This window comes from Lynx rufus, unplaced genomic scaffold (genome assembly GCF_022079265.1).
Source record: "Lynx rufus isolate CCGP_SWC_20201006 ecotype Redwood Valley unplaced genomic scaffold, mLynRuf1.p SCAF_11, whole genome shotgun sequence".
NCBI lineage: Eukaryota > Metazoa > Chordata > Mammalia > Carnivora > Felidae > Lynx > Lynx rufus.
In genome coordinates, this window is record NW_025814825.1 from 46,950,174 (window position 1) to 46,973,537 (window position 23,364).

Genomic DNA, 23,364 nt, shown 5'->3' on the forward strand with positions numbered 1-23,364 from the left:
GGGATACTGTAACACTTAGCTGGAGATGGTCATCTGCTGCCCCCTTAGGGTTGGTGATCACTGTTCAGTCCACCACCTCCAGATCTGCCAACCTAACTCCTAAGACTTATCTACTTGGTATCTGTGGCTTTATAGACTTTGCACATTATTTAATTTTTAACATCTATCCCTTTAACTAACATTGCAATTAAAAACCACAGTACTTGAAAATAGAGAAACACATCTTCCTTTTAAACTTATCTGTCCTCCACAAAGCCAAAGTGTTAGTCCCTCATACAGGACCCTTGTGGGGATTCCATTACATCTCTTGTAAGGAACTAGAAAATCACCAATTACTGAAGGAGACCAAGGTCAAAATCTTGCTCAAGATTGGTGATCACAGTTGCAATTCCTTATAAACCTGACTGACAAAATTTCTTTCTCTGTATCAATTGATGAGAATGACTGATAATTGTTGGAAACTAGTAATGATAGTGCTAGACTTATACTGATTACTGGTCTTATAGATGAAACTTTAATAGCTAAAAAGGTGAGTCAAAGAAATAGGGCCTGTTCATCTGGATTTATTTTGTAATTTTAGCTTAATGACCATTTTCTCCAAATATTTAAAAAATATGTAGTTAAACGTGAGGAAAAATAATTCTTTCATGCCACATGTTTATCCTGAAATCATCCTTTTGAGATATGTGTATTACCATTTGATTGTGGTCTTCAGTCTTCATGGGGCCATCTCACCAAATTTATTTCTCTATAACTTAAATGTTAACTGACGGCAAGGTCCGGGAAAAATGCTTCAGACCAGGAGGGCACCTATTATATTTTATTTCTTATGCTTGAACAATTAAATAAAACTTTGCTCTGTAGGCTACCTTGGGAAATGACAGGCTTAATGACCTGGTAAACAAAAACTGGAGTTGCCATTACACTTGAGGTATAGTCTGTTTAAACTTCAAATCAGCTACAATTCAGGGCTTACATTTCATGAGCAGGTGAGATAGACGAGACTTCAGGATACAGTAGAGACAACTAAATCCTAAAAAAGGAGTTTTCAGATTACATACACACACACACACACACATGCACACACACACACACACACACACACACATTTTAATTTTTGGCAATGCAGACCAATGTTATATTTTTTTTAACTACCTTTTTAAATATAATTTATTGTCAAGTTAGCTAACATACTGAGTATATAGTGGCTCTTGGCTTCGGGAATAGATTCCCATGATTCATCACTTACATACAACACTCAGTGCTCATCCCAACAAGTGCCCTCCTCAAAGCCCATCACTTATTTCCCCACCCCACGCCCTCTCCCATTAACCCTGTTTGTTCTCTGTATTTAAGAGTTTCTTATGGTTTGACTCCCTCTCAGTTTGTAACTATTTTTTTCCTTCCTTCCCCCAATGGTCTTCTGTTAAGTTTCTCAAATTCCACATATGAGTAAGAATATATAATATCTTTCTTTGAACGACTTATTTCACTTAGCACAATACCCTCCAGTTCCATTCATGTTGCTGAAAATGGCAGGATTTCATTCTTTCTCATTGCCAAATAGTATTCCATTGTATATATAAACCACATCTTCCTTATCCATTGGTCAGTTGATGGACATTTAGGCTCTTTCCATAATTTGGCTATTGTTAAAAGTGCTGCTATAAACATTGGGGTGTAAGTGCCCCCATGCATCAGCATTCCTGTATCCCTTGGGTAAATTCCTAGCAGTGCTATTGCTGGGTTGTAAAGTAATTCTACTCTTAATTTTTTTAGGAACCTCCACACTGTTTTCCAGAGTGGCTGCACCAGTTTGCGTTCCCACCAACAGTGCAAGAGGGTTTCCATTTCTCCACATCCTCACCAACATCTGTTGTTTCCTGAGTTGTTAATTTTAGCCACTCTGACCAGTGTGAGGTGGTATCTCAATGTCATTTCAATTTGTATTTTTCTGATGATGAGCAATGTTGAGCATCTTTTCATGTGTCTGTTGGCCATCTAAATGTCTTCTTTGGAAAAGTGTCTATTCATGCCTTCTGCCCATTTCTTCATTGGATTATTTGTTTTTCAGGTGTTGAGTTTGGTAAGTTGTTTATAGATTTTGGATACTAACCCTTTATCCAATATGTAATTTACAAATATCTTCTCCCATTCTGTTGGTTGCTTTTTAGTTTTGTTCATTGTTTCCTTTGCTGTGAAGAAGTTTTTTATCTTGATGAGGTCCCAATAGTTCATTTTTGCTTTTATTTCCCTTGCCTTTGGAGACATGTCAAGCAAGATACTGCTGCAGCTGAGGTCGAGGTTGTTGCCTATTTTCTTCTCTATGGTTTTAATCGTTTCATGTCTCACATTTAGGTCTTTCACCCATTTTGAGTTTATTTTTGTGTATGGTGTAAGAAAGTGGTCCAATTTCATTCTTCTACACGTGGGTGTCTAGTTCTCCCAGCACCATTTGCTAAAGAGACTGTCTCTTTTCCATTGGATACTTTCTCCTGCTTTGTCAAAGATTAGTTGGCCATATATTTGTGGGTCCAATTCTAGGTTCTCTATTCTATTCCCCTGGTCTATGTGTCTGTTTTTGTTCCAGTACCATACTGGCAAAGAACACAGAGCCCAGAAATAGACCCACAGAAATATAGTCAAATGACCTTTGACAAAGAAGCAAAAGGCAATTCTGTGGAGGAAGGGTTGTCTTCTCAAAAGTGACACTGGGACAACTGGACAACCACATGCAAATTAATTAATTAACAAACATTAACTCAAAATAGATCAGACACACAGATTTAAAATACAAAACTATAAAATTCCTAGAGATTAACAAAAGAAAATCTTAATGATTACATTTTGCAATGACCTTTTAAATATAGCAGCAAAGGAATGATCCATGAAAGGCATAATCCACTTTGAAAGACTGTAAGACAGGGTGCTTTTCACAAAACTAAACATATTGTTATCATACAATTCAGCTATAACATTCCTTGGTATCAACCCAAGTGAGTTGAAAACTTAGGTCTACTCAAAAACCAGTACACAAATGTTTATAGCCACCTATTCAGAATTATCAAAACTTGCATCAACAGAGATGTCCTTCAAAAGGTGAATAAGCTGTGGTGCATTTACACAATAGAATATTGGCTCGAAACGGAAATGAGCTACCAAACTATATTAAGGCACGGAGCATCCTTAAATGTATATGGCCACATGAAAGATGTCAATCTGAAAAGGCTAATCCTATAGGATTTCAACTCTATGACATTCTGGAAAGGACCTAACTATGCAGACAATAAAATGATCAGTGGTTGCCAGGAGTTCAGGGGGAGAAGGAATGTATAGGTGGAGCATGGAGAATCTTTAGGAGAGAAACTACTCTGTATAATGCTATAATAGTAAGCACATGTCACTACCCATTTATCAAAAGCCATAAAGTGTACAACGTTTTGAATAATTCCTAATGTGAACTATGATTGATAACCATGTGCTAACATTGGTTCATGGACTGTAGCAAATGCACACCATGTTGTGGGATATCAAATGTGAAGGAGTCTGCATTGTGACGAGGAGAGGTTATGTGGGTACTCTCATTCTGCTCAATTTTTTTTTGTGACTCTAAAACTGCTCTAAAAATAAAATCTATTACTTAAGAAAAAAAAGAGTGAGGTAGATTTGCAACATAGGTCTAAATAAAAAAAATGAAATCTATTGTCAGGGTAAAAGTAAGCAAGTTGCTTAATATTCAATGTATGAACTGAGTTTTCTGGGTGGGTGTCTCTGTTGAAACATTATTTTTATAAATACATACACAATCATTTTGTAAGCTCCTGAAAACATCAAAAGAAAAAAAAAACTAGTTAATGGTGGGTATCTATAAGTGGTAATTTAATAATGGGTGATTGTCACATTAGATATTATAACTTATATTGCTAGATACTTATTATTATCAAGTATGTGTTGCTTTTGTAGTCAGAAAAAAAGTGGAATGCTAAGAAAAGCAAACAAGGATTACAATCAAATACAGGTGTTTAAGGCAACACCTGAGTTTTCTCTTAGTTGGGGCAGGGTGGGATACCCCTGGAATTTTTGTCCCTCTGGTTCCTGTTCTCCTGTTTGGGGCCCAGTTTTTCTGCTGGGTGTCAGCTCTACCTACACTGGCTGTGTCCCTCTCCCTTGGGAAAACTGGGCACATGCTCATGAAACCTGCCTCTTATTTCCCGAATGTTCCAGGAAACACAGGCAGTGAGCAAAGAGCCCCGAGGCCCACCTGCATTTCTTGCAAGGGACAACACTTCAAAGGAGGGGGGGCCCACTTTGCTGTGTCTCCTGTTCTGCTGGACGCCAAGTACCTCTACCTGCCACCCACAAAATCTAACAACCCCACAATACTGAGGGGACAGAAAACATCCATTCCTCTTGCAGGCAGCACAACAAAGAAAAGAGAAGCTATTCTTATTTTCAAGCAGCCCACACTTCTGAATGTCTTTAAATGTGGAGAAGAGAGGCGGCTTTCCCTATCTCTCTCCCACTCCTCCTTCTCAAACTTTCTCTCTTCCTTGTTTTTATAAGATAATCCTTATCTATTATTTTTGTCTGCATTAGGACCAAAGTTAGAGGGTTAAAGGATCTGGCCTCTCTGGTTGTTGAAATCATACCATAGGAAAAGGTAAGAACCTAGAACTTTTATTCCTCTCTACCACAGCCTACCACTATGAGGACACCTGTCCCCAGATACAGGCATCCTCACTACTGGGACCAGGTCGTTGTGGGAGGTGACTTTTCATCTTTCCTAATAGGCACAAGAGATACACCATTAGCAGTTTCTCATCTGCACAAACGGAAACCTGTGTCCTCAGAAAAGTCTGGACAATGTTGGAAGCATCCCAGCACACCAGGCCCAAGAAGGTTGTTCCTCTGGGCTGGAGATAAAACATATATGGAGTAAGGCTCTGTCTGGGCTTAGCCATTTTTAGTGGCTTTTGAGAATTCTACTGAGACTAAGCAACTACAAGTTTCTGCCTGGTTTTATTTTAACAGTTCACCATATGCTATTGCCTCAAATCAGCCAGGCCCCATAGGTGATAACACATAGTTTTTATCCATTCCACAAGGGTAGTATTGGCCCATGATGGAGGCAGCAGCTGGTTCTCTATGAGTGGCAGATTTCCTTCAAAAATGATCACTTCTATATTGGAGAAAACCCCTTCCATCAGTCTTGCTACAGGTTTATGAAGCTACGCCTTTCCAGTCATGTGATTTTGATAGTTACCAAAGACGAAACAACTCTTTAAGCAAAGCCCAGTATCTAAGACACTAATACTCCTTGGAAATATAGGTGTGGGGCAGGGTAAAGCGATTGTCTTTCAGGCTAAGTTGATGACCTAGAAATCTTTTATTGTGTATGATTTTTTTGTGTAATTTTGTGATTTTATTGTATAAGATCCATTTCTTAAATTTACCTGACAAAATTCACTGGAGACTTTTAAAAAACAGATTTCTAGTCCCCTATCTTGGTGATTGGTCTATAAGTCTGCAGAGAAGTGGGGTATTGCCCCCTTTTCGATTTCCCCAGAAGACCGATCTGATTATATGGGAGTGAATCCTTTGTGCTGCCAGGGCTATGCTCTAACAAGCAAGGGAGCCTCAGATTTTGTCATTGGAAAACATATCTGGGATTCCTTGATTTCCACCTGGGGATTCAAGTGCATTGAAAGTTTTCTTTCTGACACTGAAAGACAGCAATTTCTTGATACTTGAATTTCCTTGATTTCCTAGATCAAGGGAAAGTCTTCCTATTGAGGAAAGGGGTCACTCAAGCCCTTGCTGGATCCAATGTGTATAAGTAAATGAAACAAACCCAAACCTCTTGTTAATCAGATACATCACCAGCATAGCATTTTAAATTTGAATATGTGAACTGCAGTCACACACAAATCAACCCATGTTTTTCAGCTTTCCAGCTCTAACAGGACTAGATCTATGTCTTGTTAACTCTGCCCAATTAGGAAATGAAGAATGGGGTGAAGAGATTACCCCAACACTTGGGAAAGAAAATCCTCCAGCAGGAATCTACAAGTGTTGCCTTTTCCCAATTTCCATTTCTCAAAGAGAAACTCCTAAACACTGGCTGCAAATTAAGGATTACAATAAGGCGTAATTTATTAAATAAATTTTAGTGTATTCATTCAAAATTATGATGCAATCCTTATAATGATAATACTTATAAATAATTGGTAATGGCACAGGAAAAGACAATATAATATTCGGTAAGAGAGCAAAATGTAGGACTACAGAATCACGTGTTGCATAATTTCAACAGTTACACATAAACACATAATCATATATGTAGACACATGATAAAGGTATAGGTATAAAAATATAATTTTACTTTTCTACAAAGAGATGGGTTACAAATGACTTCTATTTTATTCCTTAGATCTTTTCTTCTCTTGGGCTCTTTTTTTTCCCTATAATTTTTTATTTCTAAAGGAAAACATAGTACTTTTGCACAGCTATAATACTGAATAGAATGTCTGATTATACCTTATAATCCCAGTCATAAATGTAACTTTTAGGAGTCAGCATTTATGATATTCAGAATTACAGCCTATATTAGGTAACAAGAACTCCTAAGTTAATGATGCTATGTAAGTGACCAGTTTTCCTAATACGTACGTTATTTCATATATATATATATATGAACACATACATGTATACATTTCTTACATATGTATGTATACATAAAGATGTATATATTTGCTTCAGCTCCTTTCACCTATTTTTTTAAACATATCTATGGCATTTTAAAAATTATTTTTAAATTTACATCCAAGTTAGCATATAGTGCAACAATGATTTCAACAGATTCCTTAATGCCCCTTACCCATTTAGCCTATCCCCCCTCCCACAACCCCTCCAGGAACCCTCTGTTTGTTCTCTATATTTAAGAGTCTCTTATGTTTTTGTTCCCTGTTTTTATATTATTTTTGCTCCCCTTCCTTTATGTTCATGTTTTGTATCTTAAATTCCTCATATGAGTGAAGTCATTAGTAACTATTAATAACACTGCTCCCAGGGAACTTCAAGAAAAGTTTTATAACCAATGACACAAGGACCCCTAAGAAAGTTCAGGAACACCCCGCACCATGCGGTCGATCCAGATCAGAACCCCAAAGGCAGGGCAGGCAAAGAAGCTAAAAAGATGACTTAATAACCAGTTAAAAAAAAATTGTGGTGGCATTTTTTACAGTAGTTTTCAATATAGAGAATACCTTTGGGATAAAATGTATTGTTGAGTCCAGAGAAGAGACGGAGACAGAGACCAGCAGGTAAAAGTTACTGCAGGGTTCATATTTGGGCCCGGCCCAGTCTACGGAAGAACTTTCTATCAAAGCTTCTGAGGAGGGCAGCTCCCCAGCCAGAGCTCAGGCTGACGCTGCAGGATCATTTGCCCAGGATGCCAGTAAGCTGGTGGCTGCCTGCAGCAGACAAATGCGGCGTTGGGTAGCATGTAAGCTCTGGGACCCTGTGCTTTCAGATTCACAAAGTTGAGATTTTATTTGATCAAGCAAACAGGACAGGCATGACTACTCCCATCATCCGGATGAGCAATCTGAAGCTCAGAGACATTTACTGAAGGCCCAAAGTCACACAGCTGGAGTGGCAGAACCACACACCGTCAGTGCTGGGAGCACCGGCACGTGCACTCAAATACCAAGGCCGATGTACACAGCCAGGATGCCAATAACTCAAAGATCCAGGGAGACAGACCCTTGAGGGGTAAACAGGAAGGAAAAATGGCGACTTCCCCTCAACCTTTGGTGTCTGTGACTGGATTACACTCCACAGGGAGCTTTCTCTTGTGTCATCTGACACACAGTTTGCCAGGAAAAAAGAGTCGCGGCTGAAGCCACAGTCCACTCCGAAGTTCTGTTTTCTGAGAGGCACTCTGAACTCCCCCAGAGGGCTCAGGGAGACTCCTCCAGGAGGCAGCCCTACTTGTCTTCACTTGGTCTGAGGTTGGGGGTGGGAGCTGCTGAAACAAGAAGGGGCAGACCATGTGTTTCCAGTTGGATGAAGAAAAGCTTGATGCCCCGAGTGAGAACATGAGCCTGCCATAAGGGAAGTAGGAACCTACTGCCTCTGTTTCCAGAAAAAAAGTCTGCTCACAGCTATGAGGCTCCTTAGAAAATTTATGAAGCATTCCTGACCAAAAACAACAACAACAACAACAACAACAACAAATAAAAAAAAAACAAAAAACAAAAAAACAAGCCCAGGAGCAGAGGAGAAGACTAGAGAGGAGGGGCGGTCGTCTCCATTCTTGGGTTTCTGGCAGTGTGGCCCCAGACTGTAGTTGTTATTGTTTTTTTTGCTGCTGCTCTGCCAAGAAGAGGAATCAGGGCACAGGTGGTGGAGAGAGAGGAAAACAAAATCAGATAAAATAAATCCAGGAGCACTAGATAGATTTCTTTTTCTTCAGAGAACTTCCATGGCTTTAACACTGTATTAGCTGTGGACTCAGCCTGGGTGGCTCAGTCTGTTAAGAGTCTGACTCTTGGTTTCAGCTCAGGTCACGATGTCACGGTTGCGGAGATCGAGCCCCTTATCAGATCAGACTCTGCACTGAGCCTGCTTGGGATTCTCTCCCTCCTTGTCTTTCTGCCCCTGCCCTGCTCACTCTCTCTGTATCTCTCTCTCAAAAGAAATAAATAAACATTAAAAAAAATAGTGTACTGAGAATTCTGATTTTCCATGATTGGTGATTTCATTCAAGTGAAGTCTAAGAAGAAATAAAAATCATTCGATTAACATTTATTGAGCATGTAGCATGTGACAGGTAATCTCTAGAACATTTTCCACATGTTGGTTCACATCAGCCTCTTGAAGATCATATGAGATGGCTTTTATTATCATTATGCTTATTTTACAGATGAGGAAACAGACACAAAGAAGGTTCCTCAGCCAGTCCCAGGTTTTAGACTAAATTTACTATTGATTAAATAGTAGAGCGGAGATTCAAACTCCAGTAGTCTCACTCAGAGCCCAAGTTTCACTGGACTGCAGTATTGTGCTAATAGCCCAGATGAGGGAATTAAATGCTCAAGAAAGGTTATGTAACTTGCCCAAAGTTACACATGAATGAAATTGAGCTTAAAATTCTTATATTCTAGGATGAGGTCGGACAACTGTCCCCTGGCCTAAAAAGAATATCCTGGACCAGTGCTCACAAATCACAACCATTAGCATTTCGTGAAGCTTCTTGAACAAAATGGCTTAGGAAAAATTGATGTAAATGATGAACCAAACATTTACTGGACATCTGCAGTGAGTCAGGCCCTCACTGCATCAGCCATTGTCCTAAATTATGGATCGCTCTCAATCAACTTGGGAAACGGTATGTTTATGTCCTTACTCATGCAAAGGAAGCACCATATTTGAGGTCACAGAGCCAGTTAACAGTAGAGAAAGATGCATCAGCTCTCCTGAATCAGCCCAGGTCCCTCCACTTCACATTTCAATTTACCTCTTGCAATGGAAAAGAGAGTTCTTGAAACAACACAATTTCTAAAGCATTTAAACGTGAGTCTTAACACTGTGACCTTAACAGAGGCTGATAAAATTTTTTGAAATGTCCTAGCCTTTAAAAATTAATTAAATGGAGCTCATAAATGAGATAAGCCTGACTCTACAATAATGAGATGCTTTACTCTCCCTCATATAATTTTACTGATGCTTGCCATCACTTTTCATGAAAACAATGTCCTTCTTCTCAAGGAAGCAAGTTGGTTTCTCTAAGGTATGGTTTCCATGTTACCTTCTCATAGACACTGAGGAACCCAAAATCCAGAGACTAAGTAAAATTGGTGGAGGCAAGCCTTTTCAAAAGGAACAGAAAGATTCATTTTTTTAATCAAAATGAGCCTCTGGAGATAGATAGATAGATAGATAGATAGATTAGATAGATAATAGGAAGGAAGGAAGGAAGGAAGGAAGGAAGGAAGGAAGGAAGGAAGGAAAAAAGAAAAAGATATGGATCACACAAGTAGCTGTTACTATGGTAGGAATGAACTCAGCCAGTCCTTGGCACTTAATGAATTACCAATGTCACAGGGATAATTTTAGTAAAGTTCTGAAGTCAGTCAGCAGCACAAGCGATTCTGTGATGTGAAGACAGTGTGAAACAGCAGTCTGTTTTCAGAAGAATTGGACTTGACCGGAAGCCACCTACTCATGCTAGAATGGCAAGAGATTCACTGGCAGACACCTGGATATTCAGAGATGCCGAGCCTTGGGGTGACCTCGCCATACAGCCGGAGATAGAAAATAAGACCTTGTGGGATTCTGTTAAAAGTTCATCAGTGAGAGAAAGTCCCTGCTTTACCTAAATAGCCCTGATACTTTTTGTTGACTATTACTATTAACGGAAGCTCCTCAATTCAATCAAAAGGCATGCTTTTACAAAGACAGTTTAGCTCATTTCTTAGGTTTTTCCACCAGTCACATTTATAACCTCCAGTGGGAATGGAGCATTAAAGGTCATCACGGTGAGGCACCAGCCAAATCACTGACGATGAGGCACACATTCTCTATGTTCCTTATACACCACTTTGCACCCTCTCAGTCTCCCACATCGAGACCCAATCCTCATCTTCAGTTCTCTCCTGAGATGCTTAAATAAAGGAGAACTTTGAGAAAGCAAGATGAGAGAAGAAAATCAGCAATGAAGGGGCAGCCTTCATTTCTCATTCACTTACTAATTCATTGCAGATTGAATAAATGAACCTCTCACTTTTAAGATTCCAGGACACTTGTTAATTTAAGGGACTAATAGTCTATGGGGGTGGGGCAAAAGATTTTGAAGGGTTTCTTTATTAACTTTCTAACATAAAAAGTTCTCTTGGCTGTAGAATTAGCATGTGCATCTTACAGACTTTTATGAGAATTGAGACATTAGGATATTTCAAGAAAGGGTGGAAAAGCACAAATGATTCCATTAGTAGTAGGCTCAGTATATAACTGGCTGAGCAGTTGTAGCTAGAGCTCAGGTTATTCGCCAATTCTCTTGACAGAACTTATTTAAGGATTACCGCAGCCTGATTCACATATTTTCCTTGATCATTTGAACTAATCATGTATACCTCATTCAGGAAGCTTCAGAGAGATGGTCAGATGATACAAGGAATCAAGAGTGGCAGCTCATCTCTGTGCCACCATGAAGAGTTGATGAGTTTAAAATGAACCACTGTGGGGTCACTAAATTTGGGGATTGCTTTGCTCATGACAATACTGGTTGAGTCTCTGATCTACACCTTAATTTTTTCCAGAAAGCACTTGTAGGAAAACACTTGTAATTTGTATTTGATGTCCAAGATGGACTTTATAGGTAAACCACATGTTTATTCAGCACACAAGACTCAATCAAGCAACAGAAAATCCCCCATATCAAAAGCCTCTGTATGGTCACCACTGATTCAAAATATTGCAGTGAGGACAGAAGCCAGAGGAGACTGCACTTTTGTAAACAAGTTAAACAAGCTGAAGTCATGAATGCACATGAACATATGTAAACGCACACACACACACACACACACACACACACACACACAGTTGCCCTCAGTGGTATTGGGGCTTCACCTGCCTTGCAAGGTACAAATACAGGCAGAGTACAGCAGGCTAGAGCAGGCCTTACCTTCTACCTTCTACCGCCTTACAGGCAACCCCAAATCCAGCACCTCTAATTCGTCCCCTATCACAACACATATTGCCATTGGCCACACAATTGCCATACATGGAAATATGTGCATTACCTGCCTTGACTCTTCCTTTTCCCACCTTCCTTCCTAGATCCCCCGTGGTTACCGGTTATAAATCCTAAAATCTGTATCAAATTTTTCCACTTTATCCTACATCCATCCATCTTTATAAGTAACTTGCTAATTCTGGCCACCATAACTTCCTACCTAAATTAGCCTTCTGACTATTCACCTTGCCTCTATTCTAAGAGATTTGTATGTCCAGTTTGCTCCACAAGACTTTTGCTGAATTCTGAGGATGCACAGGAACACAAAGAGGCAAACCTGCAGTCTTGCTGTAGTTAGAAAACGATCCACCACAGGTGCCTGGATGGCTCAGTCGGTTAAGCTTCTGACTTAGACTCATGTCATGATCTCGTGGTCAGTGAGTTAGAGCCCCATGTCGGGCTCTGTGCTGATAGCTCAGAGCCTGGATTCTGTGGCTCCCTCTCTCTCTGTTCCTTTCCTGCTCATGCTCTTTCTCTCTCTCTCTCAAAAATAAAACAACACTAAAATAGAAAAAAAAAAAAAAAAGAAAAGGAAAGGAAAGAAAGGAAAAAAGCAACTCACCAGGAGGAGGAGGCAGAGGCCCAATGCAGGGAACTCATGAAGGCCTTAGGAAGCATGGTGAATTGATACCAAGAATCTAAATCATATTTCACCTGGGAGCACATTCCAATATTGGTAAAAGCTAGAGTCTGAGGACCAGTCTGGACCGTTGGCAGAAAGCTACAATTCCATAGTTGGCAGATAGACTAGCAGCCATTTCTGCTTTTTTACGCTGCTGGAGTGACAAGGTTGGGGGTTTGGTGGACACCAAACCATAACCATTTTCCACCAAAAAAGGAAAGAAAAAAAGGAAGAAAAGGAGGGAAGGAGGAAAGGAAAGGAAAGGAAAGGAAAGGAAAGGAAAGGAAAGGAGACAAGAGAAGAGTATCGCTTGGAGTAGAAATCAAAGTTATGGGGCTCCTGGATGGCTCAATGGGTTGGGCGTCTGACTTCGGCTCAGGTCATGATCTCAGAGTTTGTGGGTTTGAGCCCTGCACTGGGCTCTGTGCTGACAGCTCAGAACCTGGAGCCTGCTTCAGATTCTGTGTCTCCCTCTCTCTCTGCCCCTCCCCCACTCACACTCTGTCTCTCAAAAATAAATAAATGTAAAAAAAATTTTTAAAAAAGATCAAAGCTAAGATGAACATCTGTGAAAAAAAAATAAAATTTAATTTTTAACTGTTTTCTGGGGGTGAAGAAACCAGAGACACCAGGATTTCAGTAGAAAGCCATGGAGAATCACACCATGGCAGCAGGGGCTAGCCAAGACAGACTAAATCTTACCAACGCTAAAACCCAGACAAAACCCAGATCAGTCCCTGATAAGACTAACGTGGTCTGCTCCCCATCCTATGATCCTAACAGAAGAAAAGGGAAACTTCTTTTTTGGAAACAATCATTTGTATTCTCTGAGTTATTTTCTATGTTGTTTAGCCTATAATAGAAGATTGCTAAACATGTGAAGATGGCCAATGCAAAGACCTATGATGAAGCCATATAATTAAAATAATATGACATTAACATAACGAAAAACCAACTAATGGATCAGAATGGAGACACCAGAAAGACACTGATAAATATAAGTCAACACATTTATGGCAAAGGTCACTCAATAAAGAAAAAGGGAAACTGATCTTACCAATGAGTAATCCTATGTCAACTGCATGGCCACAGAGAAAAGTCATGGGTATATGTATCTTTACTTTTATGTTATATCACACACAAAAATCTATTCAAGATGCATTATACATCGAAATGTGGTAGATAAAGTATTAAATAGTTTACAAGAAAATATAGGAAAACATTTTTGATGACTTTGATGTAGTCTGGTTTTCTTAAACCAGTCCCTCAAGAGTTCTGAGCAGCAGTAACTACACAGGAATAAATTACAGTCAAGAGGCTCTATACATTAAAAGGCACCCCTAGGATCGTGAAAAGTCAAATCACATATAGGAAAATATATGTATGTATGACAAATGACTCAGCCAGATTTGATATACAACCAACAAATATAACAAAAAACAAAAACTTCCAAAAATCAGTAAGAAAAAGACAGGAAACAGAATAAAATACAAAAGATTTGAATAAATAATTTGCAAAAAAGAGATATGGACATCCAAATGAACAACAAACTTTAGTAGTAATCATGGAAACGCTAAAATCAGTATGTAATCATATTCCATAATCAAAAGATAGATAAAATGAAAAAATGGAAAATATCAAGTGTTGGTATATGTGTAGTAACCAAAACTCTTATTTACTGCTGAAGAGAGTATAAATTGGTAGAATTACTTTGTAAAAATATTTAGTAGTATCTACTAAAGCTGGGCACAACTGCCCTCAGCATTGGAGATGGGTCCTCATGTTGACCAAATGACAAAGAAGAGAAGATTTATGGAAGGATAACTCATACTAATCTCAAATTATATAACTTCAAATAATTCACAAACAAATACAATATGAAAGAAACTCAAAAACATAATATTGAAAAAAGATGGGTATAAAAAAAGGACGTAGAATTAGATTCCATTTATACAAACTTTATATGAGGTTTAAAGCAAGTAAAATTAACTTATGCTATTTAAAGTCAAAACAGGTTATCCTAAGGGAAGGAAATGACTACGGTGGGGCGGCTACGAGTCAAGCCTATGGGGAGCTGCTAATGTTCTTTTCTTGACTAGAATGCTGGCTACACAGGTGTGTTCATTTATGAAAATCCTACAAGCAGCACAGTAACAATATGGACACTTTTCAATGTATACTTAAAAAAATTCTTTGGTGGAAAGAAGAGATGGCTAGGAGTCGTTGGAGAAAAAAATAATTTTTACAAAGTCTGGTAAGAGTTAACTTTCTTCTTTGGGAGCAGCTCTGGGAAAGCTGGTAAGGTTAAAAATCAAGAGATAAGAGTACCTAAGTTAGGTACTTATATGTATTTAACAGGTTGGCTGTAGATAATAATGATGTCATTCCCTGTTTTGAATACCATCATATTTCCCAGGGTAACAATAGTGCACTAAGAGAAAATGATAACGGACTTGTCATAATGGATCCCAACAGTGTATTGTTCAGGACACATGCCAAGAAAATGACAAATCATCCATTCCCATCTTGTATAAAAGGAGCAACATAACAAATATCACAACTCCCTCACAACATGCTAGTGAAATTCTACCGTGAATTGATGAGAGAGCAAATGTTTAAGATTTAAGGCAAGTCTGTTTGGGAAGTCAGATTCTTTGGTCTAGTCAGAGACGTGATGCTCAAAAGGAAAAAGGAAATCAAACATGGCATTTAAAGACTGAGTCCCAAATGGCATGGACATAGAGGAGACTAAAAAGGAAGAATGACTCATCACATCCTGTTGAATGCACTAAGAACCACAAGGTGGACTTAGGTCTCATAAAAGGGAGGGAAAAATGGCTCTAGATATCCTTTCCTCACCCAACAGTCCCCAGCTTGGCAAATCCCTAATCTTGTTTAAAGGCTAACTCAAATATCAATTCCTTATACCATCACTCCTTCCCTCTCCCACAGACGATAGTTGACTTCTCACCCATTTTTGTTCTCCCAGGACTTTGCACAATCTTCATTATACTTATTATGCACTTATCACTCTATAAATTGCATTTTTTGTGTCTGCATAGTTGTCTACTTCCTCTACTATGTAATTACGTAACCTCGGGGGCAGAGGCTACATCTTAACAATAGCACAATCATTTAAGATGTTTTAATAGTTTTATTACAAAAGGAATACATACACATGGGGAAAAAATCAAAAAAGCACAGACAAATATAAAAGGAATGGATAAACAATTCCTCCCCATGACCTAGGCCCGTAGTCAGAAAACTTTTCTTGCAAAGGGCCAGATCGGAAGTATTTTAGGTGTTGCAGTGACATACAGTCACTGTCCTAGCTACTCAAATCTGCCGGTGCATCAAAAAACAGCTAAAGATGATATGCAAAAACGAATGAATGTGGTGGTGTTCCAATCAAACTTTACTTTGGAAAACAGGCAGCAAACCAAATTTGTTCCAGGGGACATAGGCTGCCCGCCCCTGTAGTGCGCAATGGTCTCATGTCCCAAATTAACAACTGTTAAAAGTTTCTTATAAAATGTATTGTTAGTTGAGTGTACCCTTTATGCAGCCCTGCTAAACAAAATGCACCTTTTAAAGACAGCAAAAATACACAGTGATTGGCCTGTGCTAGTTTCTTCAAAGAGAAAAAAAAATCCTAAGTCACTTTGTTTTTCGCCATGAAGAAGAACAAGCGTATGTGGTTAGGTAAGCTACCAACTACCTTTGTTGAGCATCTACAGAGTCAAAAAAGAAAACAAATACATCCAAGACTTTGGGGCCCCCACATCTCCTCAAATGTACAGTTTTCACCAGGAATGAAATTACTAATTCTAGTTGTATGCCCAGATGTGCCTATAAAATTAACCCTCTGGACATCTAAATTACAACATAAGCTCGAACACAGTCTAGGCTTTCATGGGCTGCCAGAATCTAACCACTAGGGTGAATACTGTTTCAAAAGTAAAACCCATTCCAAGACAAAGGAAAAAAAAATCGAAATACCTTTCTCTTTGTAAAGTCAGAAGTCACATGCACACACCTTCAAAAGGGGACTGTGGTGGCTACTGGTTACCCTGAGCCCCACAATCTGGCACATGTGTCGGGACTTTTAGTAGTAAGACATGGTACCTATGAAAAGAAAACTAGAACTTATACCAACACTTAAAAAAAAAAACAAACTCGGGGCGCCTAGGTGGCGCAGTCGGTTAAGCATCCGACTTCAGCCAGGTCACGATCTCGCGGTCCGTGAGTTCGAGCCCCACGTCGGGCTCTGGGCTGATGGCTCAGAGCCTGGAGTCTGTTTCCGATTCTATGTCTCCCTCTCTCTGACCCTCCCCCATTCATGCTCTGTCTCTCTCTGTCCCAAAAATAAAATAAACGTTGAAAAAAAAAATTAAAAAAAAAAATTAAAAAACAAAACAAAAAAAAAAAAAAACAAACTCATGAGTAGGAAAAGTTCTAGTCAATGTAAGATCAAGTTCTACTCTGGAACTTGTCAAAACACTGATGAATTACAAGTTCTACCTTGTCACTGGATTTGCTCAGTTTCTCACTCTGCCTCTGACTCTCTCTTTGGTTCTCTTGGTCTCCATGCTTCTGACATAGCCTCTTTGCCCCGCTCCCTCTCCCTCCCTCCTGCTTCTCCCTCTCTCTCACTTTGGTTCTATCATAGTCTTTTGGTCTTTCTCTTTCTCTACCTCAGCCCCTCTCTACCTTCTCTTTCTCTCTCCCTTTGTCTGAGGTTGCCTTTGATTTAAACAATTCAATCAGCCACGTTCTTTTCCACAGTCATGTGACACCCTCTAATGACTCACGTTCATGGGTAAGGAGTTTCAGGTAGAATATGAATGCCTGACTCACAATGTATACATATGGTTAACGGTGTACAGTGTGTGTGTGTGTATGTATTTGAATATGTATGTGTAGGTAAATACGTAGATGAATATCAAGATCAAGCGAATGTCTGAGATTTAAATTGAGATACATTTTTTCTTTGTTGGGATTACAGGTCACCAGAATGTCTAGTGTATTGTATATACAGTCTTGGTGCAAGTAACTCTGTCTCTTTTCTAATTAAAGAAACTGATGAGGAAAGGCCCAGAATGTCTGCTATCACACAATCAAGAAGAAAAAACACAAAGTGACCTCACCACCTCTTTCATCAAAACTATCTATGAACACTAGTTATTGGAGAGAGATTTTCTGGGGTCAAATTTAGGTTCCATAAATGAAGCATAATGAAGCTTATAAGGTTCATAATCTTTTTTGTTAAGTTTAAAATATTTTGGGGGGTGCCTGGGTGACTCAGTTGGTTAAACGTCTGACTCCTGATTTTGGCCTAGATCATGATCTCACAGTTTGTGAGTCTGAGTCCCCTGTCAGGCTCCACACTGATAGCACAGAGCCTTCTAGGAATTCTCGCTCCCGCTCTCTCTGCCCCTACCCCACTCATGCTTTTTCTCTCTGTCTCAAAATAAATAAACTTAAAAAAATTAATTAAAAAAATAAAATATTTTAAGTAACAGAAATAGCATTTATTCATAGAAGAAACACCAAAAACCCCACAATTTAAATGATAGTTAAAAAGCCATAATCAATAATATTTTAGTCCTATTTTTCCAAATTTTTCTACATTTTATTTCTTTTACAAAAATAGAATTGTATTCAACAAAGTATACTGAGCCTCTATTATGTACCAGATGCCCTGTTATATATTTAAAATATATACACAACAAAGATTTCTACCTTCATGGAACTTAAAATCCTACTATTTTAAAATTTTATGTTTTTAACTTTTGCTTTGCTGTGTAAATTTGCTAAGACATTAAATACAGGTCTACAATACATTTAATGGCTGTATAATATTTTATTACATTCATGCACAAGGTCATGGGTATTCTTGCTTTTGAGGACCAAGAAAAGTCCAAAAAAAAAACAAAAACAAAAACAAAATCCAAAATCACCCAGCAAGAATTTAGCAAGTATTCGCTCTCAGTGAATAGGTATAAATACTGTGAGGGATATATAGAAAAAAGAACAAAAACACTTTTTAAAGATACGAAAGGGGAGACACATGGGTGGCTCAGTCAACTAAGTGGATGACACTTGATTTGGGGTTAGGTTATGATCTCATGGTTGTGAGCTCGAGCCCCATGTCAAGCTCCACACTAGGTATGGAGCCTGCTTAAGATCCTCTCTCTCTCTCTCTCTCTCTCTCCCTCCCTCCCTCCCTCTGTCTCTCCCTTGCTGGCATGCATGTGGGCACTCTTTCTCTCTTAAAAAAAAAAAAAGAAAAAAAAGAGAGATGACCTCAGTGCTCTAAGACGTGAAAATGGACAAAGGAGACAGCATAATTACAGACGAGAGATAATATATATTACATATCTGCTAAGTGGACATTAGATATACTATGATGAGTGTTATTAATTGAATGACAGTAACAACAATAAATAATAATAATAATAATCTAATATTTATTACTATGTACCAGGTACTGTGTTAAGGGCTATATGTTCACCAACCCATTTACAACTGTAACAACCCTTTAAGAGGGGTTAAGAAGAACCCTTTAAGAAGAATATTTTTACATATGAGGAAATAGAGGCATAGAGTAAGTTATTTTCATGAAGTCACAGAGCTAATAAATGATAAAGCAGTATTTCAAACCCAAGAAGCCTTTTCCAAAGTCTTTGCTACTGATCAATATGTTATAGTTAAAAGAGTACACCGTATTTTATCCTTAGAACACAAATCTTGTTTATGTGGATAACCAAGAAAGATGGTACCAAGATGGTCCCACTACAAAATGGGAATGTAATCACAAAATTACAAAACTACAAAATGAAGTATTTGTTTCAACAGTAGAAAAACTGCTTCCCAAGGAAAAATAGTCTTTCCTCTTTCTGACACCTTATGTGTACATTATCATCTGTCCACCAGCCTGTTTCAGAGGGTCTTACCCCACTGTATTCAGATTCCTTTGAGAAGTTATCGAAAGCTGTGGACCTCAATTCTTTCCAGGAAAAAAAAAACTACACACAATGTGTAGGCAAGCTCAGAAAGTTCATGGAAGCCTATAGAAGAATCCTCTAGGGAAATGTTTTTCAAACTTTAGTGTGAATAAGAATCATTTGGAGGTTATTAAAACATAAATATCCTTGCTCACTCCCCTACACCCATCAACAGAATGAACACTAATTCTACAGGCAAAATTTACTTAAAACACCCCAGATTATTTAAATGTGGGGCCTGAGGACCATCCCTGAATGTAGTTTTGGTTGCCAGCTGGAGAACCCAAGGCTGCCCAGTTCAATATCCCTCCACCTACCCAGCAACATGAAGGGCAGGACGAGTACAGAGTAGAGCAGCATTTCCAAACCAGAGTGACAAAAGTGCCTTGATTCTAATCTAGAGAGTGTGGGAAGTGAAGAGTTAAACAGAAGACCTTTGACCTTTCAAACAGGCAAGCCCTGGGTCAGATGACCCATGAGTTTGGGTTCCCATGTCCTCTCTCATCCTAATTAGGGAAGATGCCTAGAACCATCAAGCCTTCAGCTATTGGGAAGCCTTCAGCTACTGGGAAGCCTTCAGCTATTGGGCACAGCATGACTAGCCAATTACCTGAAAACACGTCTCAGTAGCCTCATGTTGAAGTGAGTGTCCATGTTGTCCATGATGTCTCTCTAGGGTCAGCAGCCAGCAGGAAGAATCAAACGTCATCTTCCACGTATTCATTCTTCCTGGAGAGCAAGCCGGAGATGGTATGTTGGTGACGCTACATGTGGCATGCATAGGAATGGGTGGACATCATGAAAAGAAGAAAAAGAGGTCAACAACCTGAGAACAGAATAATGTGGAAAGGAACACAATTAGATTCTTCTCTTCATGCCAAGGGTCCTCCCTACCATCACTTGAACTGACTCATGAATTCCCTTTCTAAGAAACTTCAAAATGAACCCATACAAAAGGGCAGTGTGACAGAGGAAAGAACTCTGGAGTCAAAGTCAGAACAAAACTCAAATCCCTGGTTTACCACCTTTCAGCTAGGTAATTTGTGGCAGCTTTCTCTTGAAGACCCAGCAGGGACTGGACTTGGGTCCTCTCAACTCTGACCATGAAATTCAGCATCTGCTGATAGCTGAAACCCTATGCCTCCTGAGAAGCATACTTTGTAGAAATATGGAAGAAGGATGCTTACCAAAGAAGGAACTCAACCAGGAAGACTGGTGAAGACTGAACCAAACCAGTCTGTGCCAAGGTGGACCCCAGTGCTGACTTGACCTTTCACCAACTTTCTCCCTCACTATAACACTAAAAAATCACACCCAAAGGTGGAGATTTAACAAGATTTAATAAGACATGCAGTGCATGATGAAGCATGTCCTGCCCACTGCACCTGTATGCCGACCTCCTGTATCTCTCCCCACTCTACATGCTTGGATGTCACTTCTTTCCCACCAGCCTCTAGCAACTTTCCTTAGCTTCTGCTCTGAGAGTCAGCCTGAAGGATCCTCTCCTTTGTTCTGTCACCCTTGTGCTTGAGCACAGTTCCCAATAAAAGCCTTGCCTGGAACTCCCATTTGTTCTGTACTACACTACAAGGAGTTCGGTAGTTGTGTAGTAACTCCCAAGGAGCCCAGTTAGTAACACTCTGAGCCTCACTTTCCACAATGGTAGAACGGGGATAATACCTATTTCACAGGGTTGTTGTAAGGATTAAATTAAATAACAGTGATGTTCTGCAATGTGCTCAACAGACATGGTGACTTTTACTACCATTGTTAAAAGTCATCTTCTGTTATGTCATGTAAACAGCGTATCTGGGTGGAACAGAGTTGCTCTCGTGTTCAACAAACTCCCCTCGGCCTTGTCTCCAACAGCCAGCCTCAATCAGATACAAGAAAAGCAAAAGAAGCCATTGATGTCTGATGTACAATTGTCAGCATAAAAAATAACACTTGTATCATTAGGCAATTGAACCTGACTTGAAGTAAATCTTATTGGCACCTTGTATGGTCACTTTCTAAAGGCTAATGATGACCCCTCAATCACCCTCAACCACCTAACACATCACTTTTATCGGTTCTCCTGGACTTCAGGAACCCTGTGCCCACTGGTGGTCCCCAATGGACAGGAATGCAGGCTTCAGGCAAAACATAACTCACTCCTTAACCTATGGCAAAAAACCCTGAGCAAGCCCAGGTATCCACGGAATTCTGTGTCCTACATTCTAGCCCCCCTTCTTCCAACACCTGGCATGTAAATCTCTCTGCTCAACCAGCCATCCCTCAGCTTCATTTCCCACAACATGTAGGCAATAATACCTGTCCTTCTCATCTCTGAGGACTATGATGATAATAAACTGAAGTATATGACAAAATTCTTCCAAAGCGAAGCATTTTGAACAGCAAAAAGGCACATTACTGATATAAGGTAGTATAAACATATTCAGTAGATATCAGCAGAAACAGAGACATGACAGCTTTGATGTACATGTAAAAGTACAGGTAGGATTTCTTTTTTTTTTTTTTTCTCATTTTTTTTAAAATTTTTTTTTTCAACGTTTATTTATTTTTGGGACAGAGAGAGACAGAGCATGAACGGGGGAGGAGCAGAGAGAGAGGGAGACACAGAATCGGAAACAGGCTCCAGGCTCTGAGCCATCAGCCCAGAGCCTGACGCGGGGCTCGAACTCCCGGACCGCGAGATCGTGACCTGGCTGAAGTCGGACGCTTAACCGACTGCGCCACCCAGGCGCCCCTACAGGTAGGATTTCTTACAAGAGTATTCAGGTCCTTTTATTCCTACCCAGATTTTAAATTTTTTTTTTTTCAACGTTTATTTATTTTTGGGACAGAGAGAGACAGAGCATGAACGGGGGAGGGGCAGAGAGAGAGGGAGACACAGAATCGGAAACAGGCTCCAGGCTCTGAGCCATCAGCCCAGAGCCTGACGCGGGGCTCGAACTCACGGACCAGGAGATCGTGACCTGGCTGAAGTCAGACGCTTAACCGACTGCGCCACCCAGGCGCCCCTCTACACAGATTTTAGAGTAAGCCCTATTCTTTCAGTATAACCTCACGTAGTAAGATTTCATCTTTGTTTCTTGCCAAGCTTCAACTATTGCATCTGTAGGGGCCAACAGCCAGCTGCTCCCAAATGTGCTGCATTGACATATTGATTATTTTAAATAAAAGTTATCTGAGAGACAACCAGGGTTAAAAGAGCACTCTGATTGCCACCACCCCCACCCCAACACCTGCATTAGTCTCCAGAAAGCAAGAAATCTCCAATGTGAATGGGAGGTAAAGACAATCTCTATCACCAGAGTTCGGAAATTTGAGCCAAGGAGGTTTGAAACACAACCCTTGTGACTTTTTTACTATTTTACCATCCCAGCCCAAATTCTGTTTAGAATTCTTTACTAACTGCAGCTCCCATAGTTACATTTTCTTTTCCTGGCACTTCCTCACAGATTTATTGTCACTTTGTCGAGAAAGTATAAAAACTGTCTGCCCCGATCATTTCTTGAAGTCTCAGTATCATTACTGTGCCTCTGTGTGCACTGTGTTATTTTTTTTTTATCCTGTTAATCTGCCTCATGTCAATTTAATTCCTAAACCAATTGGAAGCACGTTGGAGGAAAGAAGGAAACTTCTTCCTCTCCTACACACGCACCTGATCTGAGTGGAGTGTGCACTCTGCAGTGGCCTTCATCTTCCAAGGAGTCTGGTCCCTCCTCACTGGCCACAGCTCTTCCAGGCCATCACCTCTGGCCATCGCAGGGATGACATGTGGCCAGTTTGCCTTTGGAGACACACGTGCATTCTTCATACTTTTGAGAGGTATGGGGCAATAGCCAACATACACAGAGAGGAAAGTCATGGAATTTGCATATACATTTAAAGACATAAAGCAAAGTGGCAGTTGGGTAGCCTGGCTCAGGATG